This window comes from Diadema antillarum, unplaced genomic scaffold, assembly GCF_040938485.1.
Source record: "Diadema antillarum isolate AM-2024a unplaced genomic scaffold, OU_Dant_1.0 scf00000139, whole genome shotgun sequence".
Lineage (NCBI taxonomy): Eukaryota > Metazoa > Echinodermata > Echinoidea > Diadematoida > Diadematidae > Diadema > Diadema antillarum.
The window spans coordinates 1,575,414-1,603,036 of record NW_027271028.1 but is presented as its reverse complement, the minus strand read 5'-3'; the positions used below and the strand labels follow the sequence as shown (position 1 = coordinate 1,603,036).

The following is a 27,623-nucleotide window of genomic DNA, read 5'->3' as shown; positions in this document are numbered from 1 at the left end:
CAGGTGTAAAGAAAATTTCTTATTTTCATGGGAGGTTTTGCGAGAAGTTTCAAGAGAAGTCTTCGGCCAGTTTGCGGTCACGGTGACATAACTCTGAGAACTATTAAAACTTTGAGAAGTTTGCCAGAGCGACCGCAGCTACTGTGTTTGTCAGATTCCCCTGTCTTGCCCCTCCTTTAAAGGGACTGTACAGTACTGGCTGAGGTGGGGATTCAGGTTTATAACATTCCTATAAAGTGAGATAATGAGAAACCTCTCATGAAATATGAAAGAGCATGTCATTTCAAGAAAGATAATATGTTTATTTGATGAAATTGGTTTTCAAATGGCTAAGATATCCAAAAAATTGATGGTAGTAATAAAAGGCGACAGGCCACGCCTTTTATTAGGATCGCTTTGTTTCACATTGTTTTTGGATATCTCAGCCATTTCAAAACCGTTTGATACCCCTTAGAATTGCATGTTCTTTGACATCTCATAGAGTGGTTTCTGAATATCTCGCAAAACGTTAAAAGCTAAATCCTCACCTCAACCAGAACTGTACAGTCCCTTTAAATAGTGGAATGATGGGCAATTCAGCAGTTAGGCCATGGGGTGAAGCTGAAAAAGAGGCTTAGAAAATGGGTTTCGTTCCAGCAACACTGGCACTACTTTCTGAATGCGGAAATGTGATGTTTTGTACATCCTTAATATACTGTAAAAAGTTCTCCTCGAAATATCCTGCAGTTTTTGCGAAAATCCATATTTTATAAACTGCGACCAGCAGCCCAATACACATATCGTAATGGGGCTGCGGATTGTAGCATTTAGGATCATGACAGGGAAGTATCGCGGACAAATGTCAACCTTAAATCGAACAAAAATTCTTCAATTTGAAGACTTATAAGTAAGGTTGAAGTATTGACAACAGGGTTCGTGCAAGGTTTGGTTCTACATATAGTCATTTTCTGTTCGATTTGATGACTTAATATGACTAGGTCGAGAGGAAACTGGGAGAGCTACGCTGAATTGACGGTCAGCGCAGGCGCACACATCACTGCGCACAAATTTCGTATCCATTGACTGGATATTAGATGTCTGTGTGTGCATGCGCTGGCCGTCAATTCGGTGTAGCTCTCCCAGTTTCCTCTCGACCGAGTCACATTTAGTCATCAATTTGAACAGAAAGGAACTATTTGCAGAAGCAAACCTTGCACGAACTCTGTTATCAATACTTCAAATTTATTAATAAGTCTTCAAATTGAAGATTTTTCCCGATTTTAAGTTGATATTTGTCCGCGATAAAATATTCGTCATGATCCTGTATGCTACAGTTCACAGCCCCATGACGCTATGCGTATGGGGCTGCTGGCCGCAGTTATGCGTATGGGGCTGCTAGCCGCAGTTATGCGTATGGGGCTGCTAGCCGCAGTATAGTTCTCATAGTGTTTCTAAGCTGAAATGCATACTAGTACACATTTGTAAAGCACTGCTTTTAGCCATATACCTAGAAAAAAAAGTGAAGTTTTGGTTTAATAGTTGCATTATATCTCATGTTTCAGCTTTTCCTGATGCTGGCTATGCAAAGGAGGACAAGAGCAAAGTGGTTCAAGACCATATTATGAGAGAGAGCACTGACTGACCGTCAGAGGTCAAGGCAAATGCCTTATATTCTGTTCAAAGACATGTTATTAATCAAATGACTAATCATTCAAGGCAAAAAAAATTTTAAAAAATCAGTGTGTTTGTTTGTGTGTGTGTCCGCGTGCATGTGGGAGAATCTTATTGTACACACACACACACACACACACACCCTCACATGCACACACACATACGCACACACATAGTTATGAAGATTCAATATACCCAAGTGTATTAAAATATTATTCTTCATGCCTTGGCCATTTATCACATCAGCATCATAAAAAAGATTATCATAAACATGAACACACACAATGATATAATACATGTACTGATCAGTGCATTACACATACACAGGTGCACAAAAACGCTGACATATCTACACTCACACGCACACATACAAACTCATTTACACACATGAGACATTACTATTAAACAGATCATATTGTTTATCAGTAAACATGTTTTTCTTTTCTTCTTCTTCTTAAGAAGCTTTAATATACTTAGATCACATAGCAATCACGTTGTTCATGAAATATTATACATTACTTTAGCACTAGAAAATTTAATCTTCATAAAATTTCCTGAAGTTTTCATTGCTATCATTAGGTTACAACATGGTGGGACACTACCTCCTTTCATGTAAGATAGCTCAAAATGATAATCAGTCAAATTTTCTAGTTTTAATAAATTTCCTGGAACATTCCATGGTCCAAATATCCTTGAAAGGGTGTAAAAGTTTTGAAAAATGCCAATATATAAAATAAAGGCAAAATTATAGTTTACCCATTCATGAGTGAAAACTGTTGGATTCTGCATTGGAGGCAATGTGTACCTGAAAATCTTGGAGAGAATAAAACAGATTTGGCATTAAAAATTATGATAACATTGCAATTGACATCCAATATCAGAGGATCTGTGCAAACCTGACTCAACTTATGCACAATTTTCATTTGGCTGGTGTGTATTAGTTTTAGCAAACTGATTTTGTACTCACACCTACATTGTACTGACCTTTCTACATGAACATTCTGTTTCAGTATTAATAATAGTTACATATTTTTTTTCCCCAGAGTGGGAGAAACAAATTTTAATCGTAGTCATTCAGTTTTATGAAAAAAAAAAAACACACTTAGGAAAACATCTTTGTTCTTAGAATAATTCAACCCTAATCAAATCATAATAGTGGGCAGAAATGTTTGCTAAAGGGCGAACAATCACATACTGAGGCAAGGAGTCAAAACATGTTGCATAAACATTGGCATTCAAAATACAGGAAGCAATCTGTATTACAAAGACACTTTATCATGCACAACTTTGGTAAGATGTCAATTCTTGAATATCAATCACATTGACCAAAGCATTGGTGCATATACAGTACATTCTGTTGTTTCTGAACTTTGCACTGAAGTTCTTTGTGTATGTGTGTGAATGTTTCAGTGGTGTATAGGCCTATATATTGCTCCATTTTATCAAGGACAACTTATAGTAACATGACAATGTTTTCATGCTTCAATATCAATCATATTAACCTATTTCCCTTGGCAAGTAATGAGCAGGTTGACTCTGTTGCAAATGATGCATTTCACAGGCAACACAGCAGAACCTGAAGAGCTTCCAGAAGAAAATCTTGATCTTGATGAGAGCGTCTTAGGGGAGGAAACAGATGCTCCTGCTGAAGGACCAGGCTCCTCCTTCAGCTTTCGTTTCCTAGCGAGATTCAGGCGTTTGCTATCTATAAACCTCTTGTAGCACGTTTCATGGAATCCTATTTAATACAATGGAGAAATGAACAGCAATGATTAGCCGTTGGATTTTGTTAGGGGGAAAAAAGGCTAAATGCTAGAGGGAGGGGTTGAACATTACACTCAATATATCATTAAATGTACGGTAGACTATTGACTGCCAATATTTGAATCTTGTAATTACCAATACACATGCCCTAGTACTATGCCAGGTACCAGGTAATCATTAACACCTCATGATCACTGTCATCATCAACTACTTCAACTTGTACTTGCAGTGCAATTACTGATTTTAAATTACATCTACAGCTTTCAGCACCTGATCACATGCAATATCAATTATCATAATTATGAATACAACTGCCTTATCATCATTAATACTAGTAATCCTTGGCCTTTCACTATCACCACCACCCACTGCTTTATAGTTTGGCACAACATAATGGTAATCATATGTTTTAGGGAGTTTAATTGTTGCAATTATGTTATTGTCATTGTTGGTCTTTTAGATCTATTTATATCAAATATTAATAAGTTAATTTAATGAGATGCTAAATGTGTGTTTTGAGGGAGGATTCGCCAATTTCGGGGTGAGAGAAACAGGATGGATTTTTAATATTAATACTCCATGGCCATGATTATGAAAATATAAATTTACATGCAATTTAGACCTTTTTCAATCCAGTCCTGTGTGTCAAGACTTTTACAAAACAATATCACCGATCAGCTACATCAACCTAACCTGGGCTGTACATAGAACAACATGTAAAATTACATCTAGGCGACATTTTATAACGGCGCTATGCCATGCCAAGGTGAAATTCAAGATAATCTAAGTAACAGACACGCTAACGGCTAAGCTACTGCATTAGCGCCCATTATAACATACACAAGCAACGTTCATAACATAGCTATTAAACGTTGTACAATTGTACTTGTAGTCATCATGGTCATTAACATTATGAGTGAGACTGCACTGCAGTGTCGACTGCTACGACTCGACTGTACGCACGTAAACTAACCTGTAAATTATCCTACTACGTAGGTTGCAGTCAGTCCCCCTGAGCAGCTGAATCACTTCGTTCTGGTCTGCGATTTCACGGTCTCCCCCACTCAATTTGATCCACTCTTTGGCACACAAAATAGGTTTCGTCTATCTTAGGTTTGTCATAGCCGTGAAATTTTCAAACTTCATCGATGTTACATGCATAATAACGCATAATAAGTTTCGGCTGAGCAGACGACGTAGACGCGTCGACAGGCTCACAGGGGGCGGCCATTTTGACTCGTAAACAATAATTCTCGATTCGGATTGGATAACATACATCACATGATCGTTCGCGAATGAATATCGTACACGGCAAAGTGTACATATTCAGCTCCTCAGTGACAAAAAAGTTCACTGTTTCCCCCTAAATTACCAAAATACTGCAGGAGGGTTTGTGTCGAACTTTTTCCTGTAGCCTTTTTGGTTATTTGTTTACACGTAGCTGTGGAGACATTTTAGTGCCGCAGTTGTCGGAACGAAACAAGCGAAAAAACCAGCTCACCCCATGGCCTAAGTTCTTTTCATGTCTCAATGTACTTGTTCATTTTCTCAGAACATCATAGATGCATTTGAGTTGTCTATGGAGAGGTTTTAATCCACCAACAATATAGCTTTGTGTGTACTGTGTACATCATTTCTTGACCACCAACATCATGTAGTACTTGTTTTATAAATATTCCTCAGTTAAGTTGAAGCCTATCTCCTAGAACCAGTTGCTTTTGTTTTCATACCAAAGTCCTCAATGGAAATGTCAAATTACTTCTGAAAACAGGGAAGTTTTGCTTTTTTCTACAATTACACACTTGAACTGGTGAATATTGATGCGACTAGAATATATTCCACACACTCCACTCATCAATGTCATGCCGGTTTGAATGAGCTTTTTATAGTGTTTCAGATGATTGATTGGATATATTCTCACTCTTTGTTTTCTCACGTTCATCTGGTTTTGTCTTCACATAATGCATGTTTTCTGTATCACATGCTTTTGAAATTTGTGGAAAAAAAGTGTCAGACAGTATTGTTACACATACTATCTACTACAGTGATAACGATCACATTTACTACTCATTCATCAATTTCTCACAAAATAAGCGTTGCTTCTTGCTATCTATTGCCCATTCAATTGCAAGACCTATTGAATTCATCCCTCGCAGACTCATTCTTTCAAGTCCTGTTTTTCACGTATCTGTATTCTCATAAATCATACATCATTAATGGGCTTTTTCTACGGCACAAAGGCTCTTAAATGCAGGTGGGATGTCAATAGAATTAGGAGATAAGTTGTATAACTTTGTCATTTTTCATCCATGTCACAGTACTTCCTGTCTACATTTATGACTTACTACTATAACCCCCCCCCCCCCTCCCTCCCTTCACTTCCTTTTTTTTTTTTGGGGGGGGGGGGAGGACATTAGCTTGTTGAATGTTATACAGGTACAAGTATGAGTAATAGGTATGAAAGAGCCACGCTTGCTTGACGAGGGGTTCAGCCTGTTGTACAAGACTGCATAATGAGGCACACCACGTGCTGAGCGGGAGTCTCGAGGGAAATAACAGCAACCACCCATACAGCGGAACCTTATGAAGCAGAACCTTATACTGCGTAACCTTATATACGGCAGAACATCGATCACCATTTAACCCTGAATGAAATGCAGGGCATGGACATTTCAGATGCAGAAAGGCGGCTGCACCCTCCCCCCCCCCCCACCCCCAAAGAGGTTTATTCAAGATGATTGCAATGAACAGATGAAGCTACAGAGTAACAAATGGATTAAAGATTCAGAGGGCAATCAGAAAAATATTGAACAAATTATGGCTACAAATGTAGTTGAATGCCACTGACTCATCGTAACAAACACCATGTAGCATCTCACAGTACGAACAGGCATACAACACCAAAACATCCATCATAAGGCCAAAAAAAAAAATGTTGCATTGGAGTACTGTAAAAGTGGAAATTTTCGCGCATTTAGCGCAACCAGAAACTAGCGCGAAAATAAAAGCACGCGAATATTTTTGCTTGCCATATGCTCCTGTGCATGATGTCTTGATTCCGCGGAATTAAAAACACGCGAAACTCTTCTTACCCGGCAAAGCGCGAAAAATTATCCACTTTTACAGTAACAGGTCACTAGGCGTGTCTTCATCAGCCCGAAGTTTCAAAATAGCGCGTTATCTTGCGGTTACCAAACTAGTCCGATGTCAAAATAGCGCGCTATCTGTGTAGTGAAGACGCAGATAGCGCGCTATTTGATCGGGAAAATTTCCCCCAAAATCTTGGTCTAGTTCGTCAACTAGAGCGCTAATTCGTGAAATAGCGCGCTATCTTGGGTGCGTCTCCATCAGCCCGAAGTTTTCTCGATCCCTCCACGCTTCTGGTTAGCCAGCTGGCAATGGAAAGCGCATGTACAAGCAGCTAGTGATTGTGTATAGTACATTACACGCACGGTGTATTCAAGGATCACAATGTGTGTATAGGCCTACTGTTGTTGTCATCTCTAAAACCAGGGAGGTTATTTCTCTCACCTCCCTATTAAAACTCAGTGCCGTGCATGCCAGCTGTTTTTTTTTTTTTTTTTGTAAACTTCTTCTTCTATAGCTGAAGATTCTTGCAGATTGTGTGCATTTTGGATTTGTTTAAACATTGCAATTCGTTAATTTCATATAAGATGCCTCACTGGACAGAAGAAAGAGTAGCGTTATTAATATCCCTTCGGAGAGAATTTGCTGTACTGCTCACCTCCCTGGTTGTAGAATCGTACATACGGTGATACAGGAGATTTTGAGCGGGGAAATCCACTTTCGAACCGCGAGCCAGGCAGAGTAATATTGCAAAGTGCGCATGCGTCAATTTTCGGACTAATTTCCCGAAGCAGGCTGTTCGAGCTGATGAAGACGCACATTCGCTGTATCGGGCTATTTTCTAAGACCGCAAAATGTCCCGCTAGTTTGAACTTCGGGCTGATGAAGACACGCCTACTGAAATAGGGTAGGTCGGTAGGGATTTTTTTTTTTTTTTTAATAAATACCTCCCAAAATCTCCCCCGGCTCGAGTACCCCCCTTTTTGTCGGCGACCGCCCCCCCCCCCCCCCCACCCCAAAAAAAAAAAAAATAGTACAGTGAACCTTGCCTGAATCGAATATGCATTTAAGTCGAAAAATCGCCTAAGTCAAAGGTCTTATCAAGTTCTCTTCTCTTTATATTCTATTCTTTTACAGATGAATGTACACATTTCTTACTTTTTATCTGATTTTGACAGGACTATACTGTTATGTCTGTTTTAGACAATTCTCTTTAATGACAATCAACCTAACATGGGATTGACCTTCCCTTAAACAGCATTCAACCTTCCTTCTTCTTTGAATGACTTCCCTCTAAACACTGATTGATAAAATGTTTAAAGTTCACCGTTTAAAGTTTAAAGCTCACCGTTCTTTCTCTGAGTTATTTTCCTTCATTTTAATGATTTGTTTGGTGCTTGATACTTCCACAGACTTTCATCTTTGCTATTATTTTAATCTCCCTGGTATGAACATCTCCACCATAATGGTTTCTCGCTTCATGTGTTCAACGTTCTGCGCAGAATCTAATGTTGTGTGCTCTCTATTCATGTCACCAGTTCATCTGTATGTCAAGGTTTCCCTGTTGAGAATGCACTGTTTTGTGATTCCCAGAATACAACTGACAAGTGCTCTCTCAAGTCAGAAGTGAAACAGGATTAATCTCTTGCACACACACACACACACACACACACACAAAGAGATGTACTGGTAAGGGTACCTACGACTAGCTGTTACCATGTGAACTTTCAAGTAGGCTATTCACGCTACATTAAGTGGGAAAGGACAGGGAATCTACTCCGTGGAGATCTAGTTGACCTCTGACCTCTGATTGTGGACAGCTTCCTGTCCAACTGCAATTTGGCCAAGGTCTTGTAGAGATGCGCTGTGTAGCTAAAGCTTGGCGGTGACCCTAGGTTACCTCACATCTTCGCCTACAGTAGGAACTGGAAGGAAGGCCTACATACAATACAGATGAGTTGTTTCTCTGATCAGTACTCTTATGAATCACAAGCCGTTGATCACGTACACCTGTACATGTTAAAGGTAGGGGATACCTTTTACAGACCTCCCAAAATGCAGCAAAACATTAAATATGAACCTCAGGGGACTTGTTTAGGTCACTGCTGAGAAATTTGGAAGTCAACAGTTATCTACAATTTGAATAATGCACAAAACTCAACTACTCAGTAGTTCTGTGTATCAGCCACACTTAAGCCTTTTTGTTGTAGTCTTCTGTATTTTTTTATCTATAAACACAAATCTAAAAGTATAAAAGCTGGTGTAATAACATATAGAGTGCGTGGCAAGAATGTATATATGTTTGTAAGTTTTGATGAACTTTCTTTACAAAATATATACATGATGGACACACATGCAGTGCATGGGTCTGCAAAGCTAGCCTAGTAATGTACTGGAATTTACGGTGAGCCCCGAAAAAAATTCAAATCAAAATCTCACGGTCAATAAAAATGTACTAAATGTTACCTTCCACTTTCAATACTTTATGGGAGTTTCTAAAATGATACTCTCTTCAACATACCACTGTATTTACACAACTCTTCATTTACGGCACGCAAATGGGATTCCCTACCTTTAACACCATCAGATATGCTGCATTTGGTATCACGCCAGCATGGCTAGCATTTGATGTCTAATATCTTTCTCAAGTAGATTAGTGAGATGCATAACATCCCAAAAATCCCCTTTCATGTTGCCTCAGGAAATGAGTACCTCTTCATATTTTAAACAAGTGATTTTTCATGTGATTGTGGAATCCTTAGTGAAAGTCATCATGATATCCCTCTCATCAAAGAGTTATGACTGCAATAGAAGACGGACAGACAGACAGTACAACAGGTCTGAGTGAGATAAGAAATAACACTTTTTACTGCACTTTTGGTACTACGCTTCATGAAAGACCATTGGCAGAATGTCAATGTCCTTGCAAAGGAGAAACTTAATCCAGCAATTCTAATGTAGGCAGTATTCGTTTACCATACAGACATAAAACATAGGTTTGGTGGTCTTCTTTTCCTTCTTTTTTTTTTTTCCTTTTTTAAAGTTCTTCAACAGGGTGACCCCTCAGGCCCTTGTCTTTCAGTACCCTTTTGGTACTAAAGGGTGCTACAAACCCACTTGCCGACTTGCCCGGCAAAGACTAAACTCACTGGCCAGCTTGTAATAGTCATAATGGGCACTAGCCCATTGAAAATATGGGCCTTTGCCTGAATACCTGTGTGGGCCACAGACATGGAAAAAATGTCTTCAATAATACCATGTATTGCACGAGGAAACAAAGAACTAGACTGTGGTATTCTTATCAGGCAAAAAAAAAAACAGGCCCATAATTACGGCAGGAATGTTGAAACATGAAATGGGCATCTTTATTTTGAAGGTTAACAAATAACCATTAGGTATTGATCGAGGCTAGCAGATGATATCACATCATTCCTTCATTCCTGGAGGTACTAAAGACCTGAAGCCCCCCAATCTTTGTGTTATGATGGGAAATATGCCATTACCAGTGGAAATGCAAATGGTGCAAACATCCTCGGGTTTAAATGCATCCCATTTCCCCTCATTGTGGCCGTTTTCACATGGGCTGAGAAACGTAATTGCAATGCTGAATTACAGTTACGATTACAGCATGCAGTCAGAGTTATCGTCCGTACACACGATCCAGGAAAGTTTCACGGATTCTACGATTTTGAATTCCAGAGCAAGGAGAGGAGGTGTGGCTTCCTTCTGAGTTCCCATAAATCACTCTTGAGTGGCAAGTAGTATACGTTTTGAATACTAATACCCCTTTTTCTCTCTTTGCTGTTTGGCCAAACTCACTTTAATACTGGGAGCGCGGCTTTTCTACGAAAGTGCTTGAAAGGTCATCATAAGCTTAAAAAAAAAAAATGATTTGGAGGTCAAATCTCTGCATATGACTAGCTGTTTCGTTTGGTAATTCTGGAGAACCATCACCGGAAAACACCGCCCAACCATTGATTAGAATTATGATTTGATTTACGATTCAAAGCACAATCTATGATTCTAGTTTGCATACACATGGCCAGAATAGATCCTTTGAAACACAATTCCAGTGATAGTGATGCATCACTGGAATCGTGATTCAAACGACACACTCTCGGTATGTGTGAAAACAACCTGAATCAGCTGGAAGACTGTGTGTTCCTATCCAGGAAACCAAAGATAGCTCTTGGCATAAGAGCCATCATAATACTTCCTACAAACACATACTAGATATGATGAATAGTATGGTGCGATGCAGACGAAAGTTCACATTCAACGTCTTATCATTTCATCCATTAAATAAATCTTGAGATCTGTAAAGAAGCAGTGTGTTTGGTGTAGCTACATAAATGCCGTACAAGACATTCTTCCCGATGACCTCCCTTTTGTAAGTTTTTCCATAATCCATCTCCAGTTCTTAAATGATTGGTTGGATTATGGCATGCAGTTCCCATGCAACAAATGTCACATGACTACGTACTGTATCCCACTATCATAACGAACCTCATACAAAATTCTACAACCACACTCTGAACCAGCAAAATCATATGATACGTTTCAATAGTCAAAAGTCATAGATTGCAGACATGTAAAATAAATTTGAATTTGAATTTGAAATATTGGACAGATTTAAACAAGATAAATGGATTGCTGATATAATGTAAATGCACTTGAATGCCAACCACACAGTATCCCTAAAGGGCCCATCTTACTAAGAGGAGGAGTCGTTGGCGCTGCCACGACTGATCAGTCGCTGCAACTCATGCAACCTGAAAGACCAAAAATGGCTTGTGCTCTCATCAAGAAGGCAATTCCAAGGCAACATCCGAGAAAGATGACAACATATTTGCCTGGAAGTGGTGGGGGTGTTGCCGCGATGTCTCCATAATGTCGCCAGTGGGTTGCAGAGACATCTCCTAGACGTCGTCAACAAAATTAGCCTCCCGGATACCTGGCTAGTCTCTGGGAGATGTTGCGGAGATGTTGCAAAGACATCTCTGTGACCAGTGAGACTCGAGTCACTACCAGGTCATGACCCAGTCTCCATGCCAATGAGATACCCATTTAAGATTTCTACATGCAGAGGAGGTCTTCAAGCAGCCATGACACTAACTGCTACTACTCTCCCCATTTTTTTTCTTTGTTTCTCATTTCGCATGTTTTCCTTTCTTCCATTCGAATAGTTGTGCAAAGTACTTCATCTGCCCCCCCCCCCCCCTCAATTTAAAAATGAAGTCAAGATCCTCAGTAAGAAAGAAAAGAGTGATAATGATAAACTATTCTTACGGTACTGGCAGATTTAAATCTACACACTGAATACTTACGATGCTGCACAGTCTTCTGCACCTGTACTTTTTATGTCACTGTTGGCACACAGCAGAATCGTTCTTTGATGACTCGGCAATGTTTGTACAGCGATGCCTTTTATCCAATCAGAAAAACAAGCCCTGCAAAAAGAGTGAAAAAGACGTGGAGCAAAGATTTTACTTTCTGGAACTTCTTTTCCAGTACAGTACTTTTCCTTTTTTTCCCAACATCACTGACAAACAAACAAAAAAAGACTTCCCGCCATGCAGTGTTTGCACATGTATTTGTGAATATTTTCCACCTGCCATTCTGAATAAAATTGCAGCTCTAAACTCAAAACTAATAGTGGCAATTATTTTCGGTCTACCTGTCATTTGTGAAAAAGAAGGAGCAGCAACTCTAATGCCTGCATCAACAACCGGCAGCTTTCGTTGATCTGCGCCTGGCGGAAATACGCATTTCTAATATTGTTTGGATTGGGTTGGGGTGGGGGGAGGCAGGGTTAAGAGACATGCAGGGGACTTTGTAGAACAGATTTTTCATAATCCTCTGAGAAAACAAATTTTCCCCCAATTCTGACAGACACACGTCATTCACAGGCACTGCTCCAATACCCGGGATGGAACTGTGACAGTTTTTGAGTTCTTGTGACCCGAATGTCACGATCAGATCAAGCACAGGACATTTACATATATCTCTACTGCAGAAACAAATCTCCAATATCACAGTTGACACAAACTTTCAGTCAGGCATTAAACTTTTACTACTCATACTTGAAGTTGCTCAGATTTAAAGATCATCAGTAGTTTGGAAATATTTTTGGTTTTATTCCAAAACTTTACCACAGCACAATGTAAGATGCTGAGTTGGTCCCTCAGAATTCAGCGCAGTTGCTAATTGCTCATTGCTAAATATCGGTCTATATAATACAATCAGCAATGAGCAATTAGCACCTGCAAAATAAAGTATATATACTATGTGTACATATAAAACAGCTACACTGATGTAAGATTTTCCCAAAGACACATTATTTGTATTTGTAGGATCATGAAGGATAACTCCCCTGACACTCCACTCCCACAACAGGGAGCTGATCACTAGGTTTATTATCCTTTGATGTTTGCCGGAGCAACAAGAAATGTCACCTTGCATCTGGAATATTTCCTATCCCTTATGCAGGTTCCGATTTGCAATACCAACAAAGTGTGAGTCACTCAATTAAATCTGCCTGTCGTCTTTTCCTCTTTGTCTACCCCAGCATCATACAAGGCACTCGGTGCATTTGAGGTTTAATGCATCACACGAGGTCAACGACCAGAGAATCCGTCGGAAAAACCGACATTCTGGGATCGCTGACATCACACGAGCCTGGCAGGGAAACACACTCGGATAATATACACCCTGATTCGTATCTCACTGTAATGTAAATCCATCATGTCGACAGAAGACTTTCTGTGAATAGCTCCACCTTAAAGAATGAATAAGTTATGAAAAGTTACCATAGCAACAAGCACTATAGAGACAAAAAAAACAAAATGGGCTTAGGAAAATAAATTACTCGCACATAGGGAAATTACGAGTGCTTAATGAGCCATAGCCCCTGGAAAATGTATTCAGGAAACGTTTGCAACACCCCGCAGTGGCAGGTACCTCGATTGGGGTAAATGAACTCACAGAAGGTGTCAGGTCCTGATCACAAGCAAAGCCGCCCTGAGCAACAAAATCTTCCGCAACTCCTTTCCTAGCGTCGTCATCATCGTCAGCAGTGGGAAAGGCTAATGTTGACTGAACAGCCTCTTCTCAATTACACACGTGAGACTCCGACATGTTCGTGGCTCACCGAACGTTACAACATGACAAATCCTGGTTTTTAATTTCCTGAGTAATGACATTTTTGCACCAAAGAAAAAGAATTTACTGCATCGCACTGTTAGCTCCTGTCTCCAGGTCAGTGATATGAATTACATACCTTGCCTGGATGGGTTAAAAGCATTTCAGAGCAACAAAAGAAGAACAGAGAGAGAAAATGCAATTAGTAATTTGCATTTATTCTCTTTTCCTTGCTTTTTTCAAACTAAGAAGGGTATCTATATTTCAATGACATGTTATTCTCTCTGCCATCACATGTACACTAACACATCATACAAAACAGACAAACATGTAAACATGCATGGCTTGTACAACACTGCTGGGCAGAGCAACATTGCCCATCCATCAAACTGCATTCTCAGCTGGTAATAGACCAGTTAAGCAAAACATATCAAAACTGATTTGGCATGACCGGTTCAGTGAAAAAAAAAATTTGAACCATGAGGCACTGTTTTTGGTCGCTTCCCCGCTATCAGGCCTAGCACAATGCTCAGATTGAATATTAAAAGCACCCTGCAATGCAAAATAAAACAAGACATTTTTACAAAGTATACTTCATTCAGTGTGAAAATCATTTTATCAGCTTTGGTCAAAACTTGGATAAACTACTATGACTGCATCCACAGCAAACATTCATTGATGGCTTGCACTTATGTCATTGCATTCAAGCAAAATACATTGTAAATCTCTCTGTGGAGACAAATTCTCCATTAATGGCTTCTACAACTTTCTGGTTCTGCCTGTTGCAAGTAAACTTGTTTCCCTGGATACAAGGGGTATAAGACCACGATCTTTAAGTAATTAATCCACAAAATCAGAAGCAGAGCAAAAAACCCTTTAGCTTGAAGGGATGGTGTACATGTAGTTTTGGTTGCAGTCCTAATAAAAGGCAGGTCCCACCTTTTATTAGGACCACTTTGTTTTAGGATATCTCAGCCATTTCAAAACCTATTTTCTTCATATAAACTTTGAATTCCTCTTACAATTGCTCTTTTATATCTTATAAGTGGTTTTTGATTAATGGTTGAGATAACAAAGTGTTCCTAATAAAAGGTGGGTCCCACTTTCTATTAGGATCACAACCAAAACTATACTATCCCTTAAAACAGTAATATTTTCTGCACACCATTGTAATAAAGGGTGTTCTTGATAACTGTTAAAAAAACAACCCTGGGCCAAAGGCTTCTCTAACAGAATAACCACTTGATGCATGTATCAGTCCAAATATTAAACATGTATTGCGTAGCAACTGATGAATGGGTACACTCCATTGTTTACCTCTGCCAAGGAGGTTCTGCTTCTGCTAGCATTGATTTGTCTGTTTGTCTGTCTGTCTGTTTACAAAATGAAGTTCTCCAAATGGTTGTAAACAGATTTGGATGAAATTTTTACAGAGAAGAAGTTGATGATGACACAAGAAACAGATGACTAACCGTTAGTAGTGATCCAGGTCACTGTTTGGCTCCAGGGGTTTTTTTTTCCATTTTTTTTTTAAGGATTCTTTATCATTGGGAAATAGGGCCAACGAACAAGGGAACTGAAGTTGCGCATACAGGTACCTGAGGTGCACATAATATGCACATTGACAGCACTCTTGATTTGCAGCAGGAAGGTAATGGTAGAGACAATAGAGAGAATTCTTCATCACTGGAGGAAATAGAGCCATTTTCAGCATATTTATGTCTTATATCAATGGGTAAAAATGAGCTGTTTGGAGGTGGTTTTCATGCACTCTCCAAGTGCTTTTCTAGTTTACAGCTCATTCAAGCATGTGGCACAATGTGCCTGGTTGATTAGTTATCTGTCTTCATGGCAGAATATCCATTCATTTGAGTGCATTTGCCAACAGGGTCTGATAAGCCCTTTTTACACTTGTGTTTCTTAACCCCGGACTTTCTCTGACCCAGGACTATCGTTAGTTCCGTACCAATTGTTTCAGCTTTTTACACTGGCCAATTAGTCCCGTACTATCTCTTGTCCGGGGCGAAGGAGAAAACTGACCCTTTTTACACTTGTATTTCTTAGTCCGGTACTTTCCAAACCACATGAATATTCATGATCACGCTGTGTACAGTACATGTACGCACCGGCAGCACTTGATTACCTTGTTTCTGATTGGTCAGTGAGGGTCGGACTTCGTCTCCGTCACTTAGCCCAGGATTATTTTTTCGTTCTGTTTACACTCACTTGCTTGGCACCGCAATTGCAGTGCTAACCCTGCTATTTTGCAGGGCCAGATAGTACCGGACTATCGGTGGGGCTAGCCCACTTTAGCAAAAATGAGTGTAAACAGAAAAGGGCTTTTTACACTTGTAAATTTTTGCTTAGCCCCGGACCAACGGTGGGGCTAAGGGGGGGCCTTAGCCCCACCGTTGGTACGGGACTATCCTTAGCCCACTTTCTGTTTACACTCGTTTTTGCCAAAGTGGGCTAGCCCCACCGATAGTACGGTACTATCTGGCCCTGCAAAATAGCAGGGGTTAGCACCGCAATTGCGGTGCCAAGCAAGTGAGTGTAAACAGAACGAAAAAATAATCCTGGGCTAAGCGACGGAGACGGAGTCCGACCCTCACTGACCAATCAGAAACGAGGTAATCAAGTGCTGCCGGTGCGTGCGTGTACGTGTACAGTACACAGCGTAATTATGAATATTCATGTGGTTTGGAAAGTCCGGGGCTAAGAAATACGAGTGTAAAAAGGTCAGTTTTCTCCTTAGCCCCGGACAAGAGATAGTACGGGACTAATTGGCGAGTGTAAAAAGCTGAAAAAATTGGTACGGGACTAACGATAGTCCTGGGTCAGAGAAAGTCCGGGGTTAAGAAACACAAGTGTAAAAAGCCCTATAGAGGGCTAAGGATAGTCCCGTACCAACGGTGGGGCTAAGACCCCCCCCCCCCAGCCCCACCGTTGGTACGGGACTAAGCAAAAATTTACAAGTGTAAAAAGCCCTATAGTAACTGATTGGATCATTTTACCAACACAATCAAGGTGTGCAATCACAATGGCTATCATATTTGGTGTATTCTGAGGGGGGGGGGGGGGCTACTTGACCACCACAGAAATAGACATCTCATTGTGTACAATGACTTCCGCTGGATCGAAGCCCCTTGGTTTGTCGTTCCCTCAAATAATGGGATAAGAGGAGATAGGGCAGGCGCTGTCTTCAGCTCTCCTTGTTCCAAAACTCAAAAAGCTAAATACACTTGTACCTCATTAGTATGTGCAGGTATCCATAAGCAGCTTTCAATATAACGATTATACCTACTCTAGGTCAGATTGAACTTATTTGACTTCTAAGCAGCCCACATGAATGAGAGAGAAAAAAAGTGCCAGGAGGCAAGCAAAAGAAACCCATTCAAGGGAAAAATCTGTAAAATTCATGGCTTCACGATGCATTTATATTCTGAAGCGGCCACCACTTTATGTTTTTTCCAGAAAGCAACGCTGTCCATTTTCATTTTGCACGCCACACCACGCCATCTCGAGAACGCACACCCGTCCCTGGGAGGAAAAACCGGGCACACACCGGAGCCGAAAAAACCGGGATCTTTGACGAAACGATATCAAATTTGATTGCCGTTTGCCGCCGCATCAAAATTTATGCGTATGAGTCACGGCACTCAGACGCCCCTCTTCGGCAGAGAGGAACGATGCTCTTTTTTGTGATTGCCAATGGCCCCATGAGATGATATCGAAGACTCTCGTTAACTCTTGGAAGACAGCGGTCTGCATCGCCCCGCATCTCTCTCGTTTATTCACATATATGCGGAGGAGTATGGATCGTGACAGGACAGGGCAGGATGAGAGAGGGGAAGGGAGACAGAGAGAACGAGCACTCATACAATCATCAACTCATACAGTACAAACTATCGTACCATGAAATACAAATGCAGGGCTCCACCATAATCTTGTTCCACTCTGCACAGGAAAAAAAATCAGTGATCATGACTGTCACATACTGTATACGCCACATATTTAGCAAGTCTATCTTTTCACGAAATCGGGACTTCCCGAAAATTTCGCGAGTGGCTAACTTCACGATTGTGAAATTCAGTACTGAATGGAGAATGTACTGTACAGATGATGTATGCGTGCATGTCGCAGTCATGTCGAGATCAGAGTTAACAATTTTGCATGTTTTTAAATTTGCGAAATTTGCAAAAATAGAAACCTAATGAAATATTCAGCGAATAGAGTAAAAAGATAGCAATAATAACAATAATAATACATCCACATTTATGCCATGCATACAAACGTATCACCTCAGTCCGTAAAGAAATGTACATTTAGGTGAAAAGAATACGTTAAACATGATTCCAGAATGTAAGATATTTTCTGTTTGCTTATTGAAGCATTTCTCTTTTCAATTCATTAATTTTCATTGCATTGATTACCAAAACACCTTTAACAATTTTTGGTGCTTGCATGGCATTAAAAAGAGTGTATGTTACTGTTCCATATATCATTAAAAATCCCCTCTTCACCATGGAAATGGAGCAAGCATCCTTTAATGATAGGCTATACATCCTATAATATTGGTGTCATCTGTCAGTTACCTCTTGGAATAGTTACACTCCTAGTATTATGCACATACCAGTAAGGGGCTGTTTGCTAATATTGTGATATAAAACAAACAAGTACTTCATTTGAGTAAATAAATTAATTTGTGTTGTGATAATACATTTATAGCTGCAATGATGCACTCATATGTTTGGTACCTGAGAGATGTCCCCTTTTATTCACTTCCTGGCCTTGTATCAACCTCAGTGTCAGTGGGCCTTCCCCTAGAGTTCCCAGGGCAACAGAATTCCCCCCCCCCCAACACACACACACACACACACACACACACACACACACACACACACACACACACACATTTTGGGTCTATCTCAAATATAAACTCTTGTTCCGCATTCAACATTACACTTATCTCTTCCTGTCATGCCTTTTGTACTATTTTTAATTTTGGGTATACTCCTAGAGAAATTTGTGAAAGAAATACATTAACAACATGGGTCTTACGAAAATTCCATAACTTGTGCATGAAAAAAAAAGACAGTGGGTCTGGCCACATCTTAAGACAACAATGGTGTACTTGTCTTTGAAAACAAAAGCCTGATTGTATATCCAATCTTGGGACATTAATACCAAACATATTCCCAAATGGAATGAAACTCTCTGCTATCCTGCTTCACCAAAGTCTGGGTGTATGGTTTGGGTTGCAATGTCATTGACTGGAGAACAAAACTACTGGGCACCTGCTAAAAGATTGAGGCAAAAGGAAATCAAAAACAACACCCAGAACATTACACACCTGTGCTTCAAATACAGGCACCTCATTTTGGTACTTCCCCACCCCCTCGACCAAACATCATACACGACAAACAAACAAGACCAAAACAGACACACAAACAAGACAAAAACACACACACACGGTATGTTCATAAGCACATTTATACAATACATTTGTACAGGTTTGAAGTGGCGTCTCAACAGGAGTATATAATAACCATATACTCCTGTGTATTGTTATCCACAGTATATAGGCCTACAGTATATAACAATATACTCCTGTATATTGTTATATACAGGAGTACATTGTATATAACAATAGCATCAAGACAATACAATCTGTGTACATGTACATTTTGTATGTGTAGAAACAATCATGATGGAATCCCATTTTCTTTGCTCATATTTCCACTAATAAAAATAAATGTCAGTTTTGTAATACACCTCAAACTGTTGGCCTACTGCTGCTCTATCCTTGCTTACTATGGAAATATCCTCTACAAGAAAGGAAAATGACTGAATAATGTCCTTTTGGACACTGCCTCTTTCCAGCATGATATCTCTAGGACACAGGATACACTTGCACAATAAATCAGAGGAGCTGCTTTCATTATACCGAAACATGATATGCTTGCCAAGTTTTTTGCATTCTCTGGGCCTCCATACATGTACATAACCCACACACCCACAACATACAAGCCGACATGCATAATTTCATTGTTCTTGGCTGTATCTCGCCTCCTTGATGATAGAGAAACACACCGTCCTAGAGAAAGGACGAGAGACTGCATAGCTGTACACTGTACATTACCTGGTCAGATTACTCAAAAATGCTCTTCACAAGACTGCAGTGGTTATGTATTATACAATTGTAAATCGTGATTTGATGGCATTTGTACAGGCAGGGCAGACCGTCTACCGGGTCAACCACTTATACATTAAATGTCTGATCTGATGGTTTTACATGACTGCTGGCATGCCATCATCTAGGAAAGAACAGCTGAAATTGTATGACTCGCCAACTCAAATTCGGGTGAACCAGATGAAATCGATACAGCCCTCCATCATAGTATATATGTGACCGTGCACTCAAAACGAACATAAAGTCGCACACACTGATTTTGTGTGAGGACTGAAAATAAGTGAAATGGGTCAACCTAGCCGAACTTGACTTTTTCATATTTTCTGAAAAAGCGGGTCTTCTTTTACATTATGCTAAAATTTGGTATCATAAAATGGGCAGGAAAGTGTGTTTTTTTAGCAGTTTATCTCGAACATTTTTGGTAGAATAGTGTGATTAGGTGTGTCTTTAGAATCCCTTTTTCATTTCTGAAAAACCTTGTCCACACTCTTCATTTTCAACTCTAATAACTTTCGAAAGGATAGTGCTACTGCTTTGAAAGTTGGCGTTAATTATGGACAGAATGTGTTAATAAGGCATGCTTAATTTCAGTTTAATTTGATAATGCCTTCATTGTTGTTACTCTGGTGGTTTACTTCCTGTTTTTTGTCCCATTCATCGCACAGCCAGCACGGTTTGGTAAAGATTAAGCGCTTGAATAGACACTGTACTTCAGAGCCTCTTTTCCCAGTTCACACTTTTCCTGAGTTTGTGCTTTCTTTCCAATATTTAGATAGGTTAGGAGAGTCAATTTGATTTGAGTTATACATCATTTTAAAGCTTAAAGTCTGCTCTTTCAGAATATGGTCTTAACTAAAAATTCATGTCTGGCGACTTTTTGTTTGTTTTGAGGTGCAGGGTCACATATCAAGACTTCAGCGTGTCATTTCAGGCTTGTAAAGATATAGGCTTACTCAACATCAGAGCAATTGAATCTTATAGGCCTATTTGAATCATATTTTACAAGAGTCAACTGCCTATGTTTTCAGTATTATTTTCCGTCCATGAACTATACGCCAAGTAACTGGCAAGACTAGAAAAAAAAATAATACTAATAAAAAAAAATTTAAAACACATTTATTCTGTGTTTGTTAGTTAATTTTATCAATGTCAAACTATGGCCTCTGCATGGAATCAACATCTATCTACAAAGGTGCATACCTAGAATGAAATTTAGTTGCAACAGATAAAATTATACCATCCGGAGTTGCTGGCTTCTGAATCCTGGTTTAATGTGAAACTCAATATGATACAAGGTCATGGTTACAGTGAGAGCCTGATGTATGGAGATAGGAGTCAAAGGGTGGAAGAGGTACTACAGGGGCGGAGCTGGCAATCGTCCAAGATTGTCTTGCAGGGGAGAAGGCGAGGGGTCCCGGATCTATACCGGCTAGGATGTAGTATTTCGTGACAAGATGCAGCAGAGTCCTTGAAACTCACCTCACGGCACCGCTCTCTTCCTGTTTCAATAAACACCCCACAAAGGGTCAAAAGATGAGCGCTTTGACACAAACAGTGGTCACTTTCTACCATCTGTCCACCTACAAAATGAATACCTCTCACACTCAGCCGCATGGATTTTCCATACTGGGACCTGGGGGTACTGCAGTAATTCAGAGTCTTCTGTGGTAGGCCGCTTACGACACATTTCATTCCAGGGCTACCTATGTAGGAAGACCACATGCTTCACCCATATTCTACTATCATTCAACACGCTATTAAAAACTCTCATCGATCAACTTTGCAATAGTCTGCTGGCCAACTATTCAGGTTAGCGCTGTAAAACACATACTGTAAAACATGATATATTCACGGCATGAATTTTTCGCCAATTGGAGCCGACAGCCTTTTTTGCGGCATGAAATTTTCGCGAACTGCCACTGGCATTCAAAAAACTTTCGCGTGCATTTTAATTTCGCGAATCTTGGCGCTCACAATATTTGTGAAATTAAAATGCACGCGAATATTCCTCGTTTTACAGTATATGACATTGTATCTTGTTATCATGTACATTGGTCAAGTAAACTTTAGGCCTACAGTCTGGATTTATGAGGATATCATATGACATTACAAGTACTCAACAAATCATGGTTAAACTTGATCAAAAGTCAATTGCAGATTGGAATATTAATGTAGTGTCAGCTAATTGATTTTTTTTTTTTTTTAAATATGTAGGCCTACATGCTCTTATTCAGGAAGTATTAACAGCAAATGAAAAAGAAGAAAATCTGTGTTTTTGGTTTTTTTTAAATGTGATTACTAGGAATAGGCAACTATAACTTATATATTATGGCCTTGCAGAACCTCTCGGAAGACCATGCCAGTCAAATCGGGAAAAATGACTTAACAGTGATGGGACTACATCAAAATAATTTGTTGTTTTTCTTGCAGAAAGTCATATGAAGACTTAGTTTTCAGAAAGTCAGAGTAATAACTTTTAAGAAAGTATTGTACTAGTTGTACTTGGTCTCACTTTTGAATGCTAATAAGTTACATCATAAACCTTTAGCTTTCTGGTGAAGAGAGCAAAGTTTTGCAACATTTTCTTCTTCTGGCAGCTTCCAAGAACTACACCCTCTCAGAAGGAATAGTCATCATCTATCTCTTCTCAACTGCATCCATTTTGTCTTCGAAGATGGCTTGCCCATTCCCAAGAATTTGCAGCTCTTGTGTCAAACAGGAAAGTGACAGACAAGCTGCAAGTCACTGTGAAGAGCAACGCTTCCTTTGATAAGAATTTAAACAACAACAGCAACGGCAACAAAATGTAGCAACTTCCCTGTGTGCAGTGCTTGTGTGTGACCATGAACCGGGAGTGACAGACAATCCACAGAACTCAACAGCTCCCACTTCACCCCAAGGTTAGTCATGTTGACGACAAGGACAGATCGCTCCAAACCATGACTGCATCTGACCTAGAAATCTGAGTGGGGGGAGGAACATCCAGCTGAATTTGTCATCCTGCGTGTCAGCATCAGCCACGGTGGTAGGAAACTACTAATTTGAAGCCAGGTATGGCACAAATGCTGGGAATGTGGTGGGATCTGAACTCTCAGAACCTCCAACCAGCATGTGGTTGCACTTTTCTTGGCGTGATTTCGACCAACTCCCATTTTCTCCTTTAAATTTCCCATAGTTTGGTCTATAGAGCTCCAGCGGTAAAGAAATTCTGTGATCCTGAAACATACAAGTATTCAACTTATAGCATCTGAGAATCTGAGGATGAGGAAAAATGAACTTCATAATCAATGTTGCTATCGGAAAGTGAACATCGACCTGGGAGGTCTCAACCTGATATATGCTTTTTATGCCTCTGAATGATGACTGGAATATTTGGGTGTAGTTGGGTTCACATCACACCATTTAATTCAGAGTCATAGCAAAATGCTGACTACCAAAATCGAGTTATCTTATGCTGCCTAAGGAAAATTTAGCTTCCAGACAAAACACATAGAAATCATAAGAATATTTTCATATTTCAACCATGAATAAGAAAGCAATTTTCTTTTTGGTATTGTATTTGCATTCTTGTGCAAATCAACATCTAAAGGTCAAATTCGTGAAAAAGCACAAAAGGTTAAGCTTCCCATAGGGGGTTCCTATCCCTTGCGAACAGCACAATAACAACCTCCTACTGGTTGTTGAGGCCAAAGTTGACTTTGTGTACAGTTATCACAACTGTCATATCTCATGTTTGGGGAGGGGGAGACACAAGTCGTGAAATGGATCTTTTAAAAACTCCACGATCCCTGGGGCACCATCCCTCGTCAATTATTTGACATGCAATGACACAATTCTAGTTTAGTGGACGAAAATAAGTCTGGCTGCTCATTTCAGAGAGCGGTACCACTTGCGTGCTGATACAGCACGCATTTGTCATTCATCTGGAAAAAAGAATGTTGGGAAAATAAGTGATTACAAACTTTACTAACATTTAGCTAAATGATGGGTTGTTAGGGCTGTACAGAGTACCAAAGGGTGATGTCGTAGCCATTCATCGCTATGGAAACTTGTTTTAAACAACTTTCTCTGGCCGGGCATTTATGCACACAACTGGTTCCAACCCATGCTACGTGTACATAACATTAAACAAAAGACAGTCATATTATCACTTCAATACTGGTACTCTATTCACTAAAGACACCAACATGTCTAATGTTTTAAGGTGACAGAACAGCAAATTCAAGTAACATGTATACCAGATATACATAGACCTAAATCTATAATTTGTTGTTACTCGATACACCAATGCATGTTCATTCTAAATTTAGCATTACATTTTACTCACAGCCACACAAGTGTCCTATTATACTCACATAGACCAGGAACGTCAAATCTGATACCAAAGGGGGGGGGGGGGGGCACAGGTCAGACAACAGTATGGAGCACTGCAATTATTTACAGTGAATAAACTTTCTGTATAAAGTACAAAAGAAAAAAGGAACTACAAGCAGATGATATGTTCCCTGGCCAGTATGATATCTGGATTGAATCTTGGCTCTCACACATATTCTCATGTACATTTGCTGGCTTAAACCCAAAAAACTGACACGTTCAAGCAGTCTGGGGAGACTCAGTTTCAAATTGACCCGCTTGAACCCTGTAACAACAAATGTAAATTGAGATTATAAACAAAAGAGGGATAGATGTAGGTATATATGACATGGTTTGGCACAGACACTAGAACATGGGGAGCAGAATCAAAACAAATAGATTTCTGAAGCTTTAGTTCCCTGAACAAATCAGCTTCTTCTTTGCAATTTGCAGCTTTAGCATTCCTCATTTCATTTGGTTCAAAGTTGCAATGCAACAGTATATAAACATGCAGTGTGCAATATTTTTCTTTCAAATATATATTAAATATTTATTCACTTACCATTCAAAAAATACCAAAAAGCAATATACCTGATACTGCTGGATTGATATTTTTTTTTTTGTTGTTTTGTTGTTTTTTTGGGGGGGGTCGTTTTTGTTTTTTCCTCCAAGCAGTACCTCACTGTTCTGATTACACATGATTTGTTAGAACTTTGCAACAATTATGCACTACATCCGAGAATTCTGTAACTGCAGCCTAGGAATCCCATCGTCATTATGCATGACAGTCTTGCCTTTGGGAGCTACAATGGTCGAAAGGTACAGTCTGAATCACAGAGAATAACAGCCAACAAACACTTCATCATTATAACGTCTCTGATTTTTACAGAACAGAGCACTTAAGCAACAAGTCAACGAAAGGATTAAAATCTAGCTTTACTCTTGTAGGGTGTGGCATTTATCATGATTTTTATCTATAGTATTTGTCTGCAGAATATACTGTATGACAATGTATGAATTTGTACTGTGCTCTTTATTAACCCGTTCAGGATGGACTGATTTTGCTGCAACGCGCATTTCCCATAGACACATGCCCAAGGAATGACTCCCCGCAGACCAAGATGCAACTGAAAAAGGAACAAGCCAGTATCTTCCTCATAGAAACAGGTGTATCATCATACCTGACCTCCTGATGTAGAGGCGCCCCCTGTATTCAGTTGAGTCTCCCATGATCTTGCTGCATAGAAGTCATGTCATGACTCATCAGTGGATTTTCATTTTGGGATAGATTTGTTCTGCACAAGTGAGAGTGATTTTCTGCTTGTAACCACCCACAGAACATGTGGGGTGGTGATGATATTGTTCATCATTCCTGCTTACCATGAGAGAGAATCATCATTTTTAAATTTAGTAGGTCCAACATGAATTAAATGCAGAATTCACAAAACCTAAGAGGTTTAGATTATAATCCCATGGTAGCAAAGGTACATTGCAGCAGGCCAATGTTGTTATGAACTCTCTCTTTAGGAATGAGTGTGTCGTGCAAAGAGAATGATACACTGTATCAACCTCTGTGAAAGGTTTTAACACAAAGAGGGCATAGAAGGTACACACGTACTTTTATCAACTGAAACAGCCAAAAGTATCCATGTGGACACTGTGGAAAATCTTCAGAATGAACCGTGCCCTTTTTATGTTTGATTATAATTCAGGTTTTATTTTGCTCTCCATGCAATTTCCCTGTAAAGGGACATTTGCATCACAGCATCATACAGTGCACTATGCACTCTCGGTTTGAGTTGCTACCGGTTGACAGAATCGAACACTTTGTGCCCTCTGGTATACGCATTGGTTGGTTGCTCTTGGATCTATTTTCAGCCAGTGCTGGCAGAAGGGCCCTAATGATTCACGAATTTGGACTCGGACACACGAGCACCTCTGTCATCATTAGCGACCGTCGTCACCGGGCTTGATCACCAACGCAGGCAGTCATCCTCAAAATGGATGCGTTCACTTCTCCAGGTTTTCATATCTATGTCACTGCGAGTAACCCCTATATAGCCACAGTTAGCTCCCTTTCCCCCACTCCAAGCTGGTATGCCCAGTGCCAGATGCAATCTGCAGATGTAACTAGTGCATGCAAAGAATGTGGTAAGTGGATTTTTTGTGTCCCGGTTCTATGGAAGGGGTGCATCACAAGATTCCAGATTAACCTCAAGTTTCAAACCCTACCTTTTAGCCTGTGATGCAGATACGCATACTATTCTTCATAAATTTATGCATGCAATTGCACCCACCCTTATGTATAACTCATTAAACATAGTGTAACATTCCAAGCACAAAAATGCATTGACAGTCCAGTATTTACTTCATTTCTATTACTACAAATACTAACTTTCATTCTTTTGAAGCTTACTCCACAAGCCCACTAATTGCTACTAGTGAAATTGCAACAAGGTACACTGTAGCTTATAGTTCAAATGTTCCATTGTGAAAAATATCTGCTTAAATACTGTTGGGGTTTTTTCTTTCCTTTTCAATCAAATTGAGTGCCACAGGCAACCAACTATGAGTATGATAAAAATGTACATTCATAGTTTCTTGGATGAACAGATACTTGGGGCAATGAACATTGGTCAGAAAAAAAAATCTTGTACAAACATCATTACCATCTAAAATGGTTTAATTATAAATGTTGTCAGTAATAGTAAGTAAAAAACATTCTATGCATCATGTGTATTTGCAATCTATAAGGAATACTTATGACACAAATTTACAATCTAATAACAAACCAAAAGAGTAGCAGGAGCATTTTATTGACATTGTTTTCTCAATGGTAAAGTTTATCATGTTTATTACCCTAATATCTCACCACCTATCTACAGAAAAATCCACTAAAACTCTTTGCATATTCTAAACTGCCAAGTACAGTATTAGCAGAATACAAGCAAAAGCACACAAAATTTCAATACTCTTGTCACAAACCAATGAGTCTATGACCAGACCACCTGGGCATCTCTAGTGGTCATAACAGTCAGTCATTACCTCCAAAGTATGCCTGGCATACCACTAATCTTCAGAGCAGTTGCAGTTAACACAGCAGGGCGTTTGCATTCTCCTGCCATATTTTTTTTTTATTATTCTTTTTGCGCTTTTCCAAAGGACCCGTATACAGCAGGTGTAACAAAAAGGGGCATAAAAAAAGCCTCAGACTTTAATAGGATATGGAGTCTTAGTACACCCTCTCAAATCATGGTTGCAGCCAAAAGCATTTTAATAAGCATTGAGTTATAAATATACACACAAACACACAGAAAAAGCGAAATATGTTAATAGACAAAAGATTTTCCTCTCTCCTAAAAATTAAAACCTTGCGGTCTGCACCTGCCATTTCAAAATCTATTTCTTACACCTGAATGGGTACCAACAAAGACCA

The 27,623-nt window shown here is 39.6% G+C and overlaps 1 protein-coding gene across 1 annotated transcript in view; it reads right to left on the bottom strand.

The window, feature by feature from the left end:
- Nucleotides 1–27,623, bottom strand: part of LOC139721165 (uncharacterized) — a 92,838-nt gene that overhangs the window by 50,030 nt on the left and 15,185 nt on the right. Inside the window, exon 2 of the mRNA XM_071632493.1 lies at nucleotides 11,829–11,951. The gene's annotated coding sequence lies outside the window, so the exon portion shown is untranslated. The remainder of the gene's footprint in view (nucleotides 1–11,828; nucleotides 11,952–27,623) is intronic.